We start from the raw sequence: 7,238 nt of genomic DNA, 5'->3' as shown, positions 1-7,238 counted from the left end.
CAAATCAACACTTGGACACAAAAACAACATTGTCCCTCTACAAACCAAGGCACACCGTCCTGGTCCTTCACAAAGTCCAGGCACTCTCTCTACACTTGCGCCTATTGGATCTTCTCCAAAAGCTCATTCTTGACTCTCACATTCTCCGTCTCGAGAAGTGCACCCCCAAACGAGGAAGTCACCGTCAAACTCGAAACTTCACCAGACATCAAAAGTGTCGCTCGACACACTGGGATCACCAGTCACTCTCTCAATAGAGGTGACCTATCCCCACATACTGAAATCCACACCAAACTTGAGTGAGTTTGGCCCTATTCCATGACTCTAGCCTCAACAAGACTTACAATTTAAAATCAACATCCTCAGCATAAATTTATATTCATTTCACAGTACGCAATCATAATCTTGTTCATTTCACCCAATACATATTATTTAACATATTCATTCACATAATAACGTACCTTAGTTCGCGTACACATGCAAAATTTTCAATTTCAATAACATAATAACTCAAAACTCAATGCAACGGTATACATCAATCCCCATGGTATCTGTAAAATTGAGAGTCAATTAAAGGTGAAATAACATTGATACATTACCACAATTTATCGTACTTATTTCATGCTTTACACTACTCCAGGTGTTACATGCCAACTACTTATGAAGCATATTAATATACAACATAAGAACCTAGATTCATGGAGACCACTTGATGGGACGTAAATTCGTTCCCTTCTAAGCCCATTTTGATGACAAAATATCATACGTTCCCTCATCTGATGAGCAACTTCAGCATGAAAATCACTTGTTTTACACATTTGTGACAAAAACACAGTGGGGGAACGGATGGTAACGTATTCCTTTAAAATATATTAAAAGGGGAACAGACTGAGACGCATTTAATGCACCTGCTCCATTCATTTAATGCTTCTGTACACTTTGCAGGAAACGTAGAGTTGAAAACTTCTAAAAAGCAAGGCGTTGCACCAACTGAGCAGCTAGAAACGTGAAGAGAAGGGAATCAAGAGTTCTCATTGGCTTAAAACAGAAGCAAAACATGGGAAGACCTGCAAACTACGGCTAATCATCACCAAACCTTGTTCCATCTAGCAATTTGCGCAGCTTCCATACTCTGCTGCCACCGACCCGTCCCCTCATTCAAGCAACTTGCTCCAAAGGATTTACAAGCTTGCCACTCTCCTTCCATCTATAAATAGGACCACCCTCATACAAAAACATCATCGGATTCTGGAGGGATTAAAGTCCAGAAGGAAGAAGATCACCTAGTAGTAGTATTAGTCAGTAACGTAGTTTAATTTTAAGTTGTAACTGTAGTTAAGTGACAACCCTTTTTCTCTTCTCTGTAAACAACCATCAAGACTCCTCACGAGCAAATACCCATCTTTCTCCATTTTTTGTTTCTTTTTGTAAACTGTCTTTTAATTTAATATAAGTGTTTTTCTCTTCGTTCCAATCATTATCTCTTGACTGAATCTCGGGTCTATGTGATCTCAGTTGAGAATAATTATGTTTAAACTATCAGCCATGAGCTGAACTATATGTGGAACGGGTAAACTGCGAAACTCTTAAAGAACTGTTTTCAAAACTCTTGACCGAAGCTTTTTGTATTTCTTTGGCTAAGTAAGCTATATTCATTGTGCGCAAATGGAAATTGGGTACATACTGAGAAAGGAACTTCTATAAGGAAGGGATTTCAGACAGCTTAGCCATTGGGAGAAGGTAAATGTCATGGCAAAAACGCTACTGGTCACCTTAAGAATAAGGGGCCAACTCGTCCATTTTAAGGTTCTGAACTAAGTACCTGTTGAGTCAAGGGAGCCATAGAAATATGGAAACTTGTGAACCATCTAGACCATGAGCGGAGGAATCAGATTTGGCAGACAAAGAAACTGGGACAAAGCGAAAAGGTGCTAAGTCTTGAGCAGAGAAAACAACCCCTTTAAGAGTGAAGTAGTGAATCTGTTCCTTCTGTTAAACTGTTTTAACCACCACCCTGTTGTCTCTTGATTATAGTTATTTCTGTTTTAGTAGTTTTATTTTATCTTATTTAGTACTTATAAAAACTCCAATGATTGTTATATCACCTTCTTCTAAACAGGAAGGATCACATACATAACGCAGCGAGCAACTGTTTGCCATCAGATTGAACCTACTGTTCCTGAGGAACGTTGTCAAGACAGTAGGGAACGTTTGACCTGACAGTTCATTTACTAACTTTTCTTCTCATTTTCACTCTTTATAAATAGTGATAATATAATAATTAGCACTCTATCCTCGTGGGAACGATAATTTGGGCATTAATACTCCCTCTATTACTTGATGCGTGTACTTGCGCACTTGGGTTGGATCTAAGGGACGAATCTGTGTTCTGCAAGAACAGAGGAACGTCCCCTATCAGAACTTATATTTTTTCACCATCAGCAAACCACCCAACAAGTTTTTGGCGCCGTTGCCGGGGATAGAAACACTAACTGTTGTTCTTATCATTGTTTTCTAACAGATATACTGTATATCTGACTTTACATTTATTATTTTTTTTTCTCTTTATCACTGAATCTGCTGTGCACATATATATACCCTGTGTTATTGGTTTATGAGTGAAGAGGTCGAAACAGACTCTAACCACTCCATTGAAGTAGCTGAGTTTCTCTTTGATCCTGAGCCAGAACGCACACTCCATAGGAGAAGAAGGAACCTCAGAGAAAGATTTCCTGAAAACATGGCTGATCACAATAATAACAATGAAGAGGTTCCCCCTGAACAGAACTTCAGAATTTTGGCTGCTCCTTTTAGGAACAGACCAGACAGGGGAGTAATCCTCCTTCCTGTAGCACCCAATTTTGAATTAAAACCTATCATGTTTCACATGATTAGGGAAGCAGGGGTCTTCAATGGACTCCCTGCAGAAGATCTTTACACACACCTCACCACATTCCAAGATATCTGTGACAATTTTAAAGCTGAGGGTGTAACAGAAGAGAGCATGAGAATGAGGTTGTTCCCTCACTCCTTAGGCTTAAAAGCTAAAACATGGATGAAAACTCTCACCCCTGGATCAATCCACACATAGGAAGAACTCTCTAACAAGTTCATAGAGAGGTTTCTCCCAATGTCTCGACAAGCAAATGTTAGAGCAGAAATCTCTAACTTCAGAATGTTTTATGGAAAAAATCTCTATGAAGCATGGGAGAGATACAAGGACATCATAAGAAAATGTCCAAACCATGGGGTAGAAAGTTGGGGAGTGTTACAATCTTTCTATAAAGGACTTGATCATACGTCTCAGTCTCACTTAGATTTTACTGCAGGAGGATATTTCTTTATAGGAACACTTGAATCAAGATATGAAATCATAGAAGGGACTGCTGAAAGATGTCTCCAATGGCCAATAGACAGAGTGAGCCCAGTGAGGAAGCCAGGCATGCTAGAACTAGATAAACAAACTGCCATGAAAGCCCAGCTGGCATCACTCATGAATGAAGTAAAGAACCTAAAAGCCGACCAAGAAGCACCAAGGATGGAAGTCTTACAACTCACAGCAACTGAAACAGAACCATGCTCAGCCTGTGGTGACCTTCATGACTCAACAGACTGCCCATCCACTGCATTGGTGTGTTATGCAGAAAATTTTGGCAATAAGAACTTCACCAGAGACAATCAACAAGCAGGACGAAATACACATTCAAGCCCTGGAGGAATTATCATTAAGGATCAGAACCACAACACCCAATGGAGGCCACCCATTAACCAGAGACCATTCAACAACAATCAGCAGGAGTATTAGCAAGGTAGCAGCAGTGGAACGATTGAACAAAGAAGAAACAACTACGTTCCGTTCCACAAAGATGACCAACGCATCAACACCCAGGAAAATTATGTCAAGGAATATATCACCAGGAATGATGCAGTGGTCAGGAACATTGAGTCCCATCTGGGACAGATTGCTGCCAACCTTCAAACCAGAACACAAGGATCATTAGCAAGGAATACTGATGTTCCTTCAACAAACTCGCCAAAATTAACACCTACCTCCCCTTCAGAGCAAATCAAGGCTGTCACCTTAAGAAGTGGGAAAACCACAGCGCAGCCCACAGTTCGACCAAAGGAAAAAGAACAAACTGAAACACCTGAAGCAGCCCCAAAAGCACAACAACAATTACCAGTCATAGACGAATAGAACCCAGAACCTGAAAAGGAAACCAACAGCCAACCAATTAGTCCAACTCAAAGCAGACAAATATCAACAAAAATTATGTTCCCTCAAAGAACAAAAAAGCAACAGGAGGATAAGCATTTTGGAAAGTTCCTGGACATTTTAAAACAACTTCACATCAACATTCCTCTGGTGGACGCACTAGAACAGATGCCCAGGTACGTAAAATTCATGAAAGATGTCCTCTCAGAAAAAAGAGGAATAACGGAATATGAGACTGTAAAAATGACACAAGAGAGTTGCCAATACTTAGGCAAACTCCCACCTAAGCTTCAAGACCCAGGAAGCTTCACCATTCCTTGCATTATAGGAAACACGTACCAAGGGAAAAGCCTTGTGTGATTTAGGGGCCAGCATCAATCTCATGCCCCTATTTGTCTTCAAACAATTATCCACTGGACCAACTAAACCCACCACGGTGACCTTGCAAATGGCAGACAGATCCATCGTCAAGCCAGAAGGGAAGATTGAAGATCTGCTAGTCAAAGTAGATAAATTTATCTTACCTGCTGACTTCATCATTCTGGATTATGAAGCTGATGATGACGTTCCCATCATTCTGGGTAGACCGTTCCTAGCAACTGGAGGAGCAGTTATCAATGTACAAAAGGGGGAACTAACCATGAGAGTTCATGACGATGAGATCAAGTTCAATATTGTCAAAGCAATAAAGTTCCAGGATGAAGGAGAAGACTTGGAAGAATGTTCTGCTCTCACTTTGTTAGAAAATCAGCATAGCAGAAAAACAGAGGAAGAAGAATACGAGGAAGAAGAAGAAGACCTACAACAGGAAGAGCAGAGTTACTATCTGCAAGAAAGAAGGCCTGAACCTTTGATAAGAACTGAAAAGGAGAAGCAGCTCAAAAGACCTTCTTCAGAAAAACCTCCTGAGTTAGAACTAAAACCCCTTCCCCAACATTTGAAGTATGCATATCTGGGGAACAACAAAACCCTTCCTGTGATCATTTCTTCATTTCTTACCAAGGAACAAGAAGGACTGTTGCTTGACAAGCTAAAAAAATACCAATGAGCCATCGGTTAGACCATAGCTGATCTCAAAGGTATCAGTCCCTCATTTTGTATGCATAAAATATTATTGACTGATCCTAACAGTTTTTCAGTGGAACATCAAAGAAGGTTGAACCCTATAATGAAAGAAGTGGTGAGAAAGGAAGTCATCAAATGGCTGGATGCAGGGATCATATACCCAATATCTGACAGCAGTTGGGTAAGTCCTGTCCAATGCGTCCCCAAAAAGGGAGGCATCACAGTGGAAAAGAATGAAAAGAATGAGCTGATACCTGTGAGAAAGGTTACAGGATGGAGAATCTGCCAAGATTACAGGAAGCTCAACAATGCCACCAGGAAGGACCATTTCCCACTCCCTTTTACAGATCAGATGCTGGACCACCTAGCAGGAAAAGAATACTTCTGCTTCCTTGATGGATATTCGGGGTATAATCAAATTGCTTTGGCACCAGAAGATCAACATAAAACCACCTTCACCTGCCCATATGGAACGTTCGCTTTCAGAAGGATGCCCTTCGGGTTATGTAATGCACCAGCAACGTTCCAGAGGTGTATGTTCTCAATCTTTTCCGATCTAATAGGTGAAGGAGTAGAAGTCTTTATGGATGATTTTTCAGTACTGGGGACGTCATATGATCACTGCTTGGACAATTTAGAAGAAGTCCTTCAAAGGTGTCTGTCCTCTAATCTAGTGCTTAATTGGGAAAAATGCCACTTCATGGTGAAAGAAGGAATAGTCCTGGGACACAAAATTTCTAGAGAAGGACTGGAAGTGGATCAAGCCAAAGTAGAAGCTATAGCAAAAATGCCACCACCAGTAAGTGTAAAAACCTTGAGATCTTTTTTAGGGCATGCAGGCTTTTACAGAAGGTTTGTTAAAGATTTTTCCAAAATAGCTAGACCTTTATGCCACTTATTAGAAAAAGATATAAAATTTGAGTTTAACTCTGACTGTGTGAAAGCTTTTGAATCTTTGAAAAATAAGCTCATTACCACGCCTGTCATCCAACCTCCAGACTGGAACTTACCCTATGAACTAATGTGCGATGCAAGTGATCATGCCATTAGGGTAGTTCTGGGCCAGAGGAAGGACAAACTTTTTCGTAGCATATATTACGCCAGTAAAACTCTAAATGAAGCTCAGGTGAACTACACAGTCACTGAAAAGGAGCTATTGGCTGTAGTATATGCTTGTGAAAAATTCAGGCCTTACAATTTAGGATCAAAAGTTACTGTCCATACTGACCATGCAGCTCTCAAGTACCTCTTCACAAAAAAGGAAGCAAAACCAAGATTGATAAGATGGGTCCTACTGCTACAAGAGTTCAATCTGGAGATCAAAGAAAGAAAAGGATGTGAAAATCAAATTGCAGATCATCTGTCCAGATTGGAACACATTGAAGTGGGGCTACCAATCAAGGAAACGTTCCCTGACGAACAATTGTTTGTCATTAATCACATAGAGACAAATGCTCCTTGGTTTGCTGATATAGCCAACTTCCTTGCAGCAGGGCTGGAACCTTATGAGGCGAATAAAATGCAGAAGAAGAAATTTTTTCACGATTGCAGGAACTACCTCTGGGACGAACCACTACTGTTCAAAAGATGCGCAGACCAAATGATAAGAAGGTGCGTCCCAGAAGAAGAACAACCTCAAATCCTTCAACACTGCCATTCGTCCCCATATGGAGGACATCTAGGTGGAATCAGAACTGCCTCCAAGGTTCTTCAGTCAGGTTTTTTCTGGCCTTCCCATTTTAAAGATGCACGTCAATATGCAAAAAATTGTGATAAATGTCAAAGAAAAATGAAATGCCCCTCAATCCGATCCTAGAAGTTGAATTATTTGATGTTTGGGGCATTGACTTCATGTGACCCTTTCCTCCTTCGTGTGGGAACAAATTCATATTAATGGTTGTGGATTATGTAAGCAAGTGGGTAGAAGCAGTTGCTTTACCCACTAATGATGCTAAGG

At 40.5% G+C, this 7,238-nt stretch overlaps 1 non-coding gene across 1 annotated transcript; it reads right to left on the bottom strand.

The window, feature by feature from the left end:
* Window positions 1–3,145: 3,145 nt before the first annotated feature.
* Window positions 3,146–3,252, bottom strand: LOC133296605 (small nucleolar RNA R71). The gene has a single exon (XR_009749529.1). It is a non-coding gene; the product is annotated as a small nucleolar RNA R71 (small nucleolar RNA).
* Window positions 3,253–7,238: the final 3,986 nt, after the last annotated feature.

Source organism: Gastrolobium bilobum, unplaced genomic scaffold (genome assembly GCF_033153095.1).
Source record: "Gastrolobium bilobum isolate Gb01-03AN ecotype WA unplaced genomic scaffold, APGP_CSIRO_Gbil_v1 utg31428, whole genome shotgun sequence".
NCBI lineage: Eukaryota > Viridiplantae > Streptophyta > Magnoliopsida > Fabales > Fabaceae > Gastrolobium > Gastrolobium bilobum.
The sequence above is the reverse complement of the archived record's forward strand: the minus strand, read 5'-3'. Positions and strand labels throughout refer to the sequence as shown.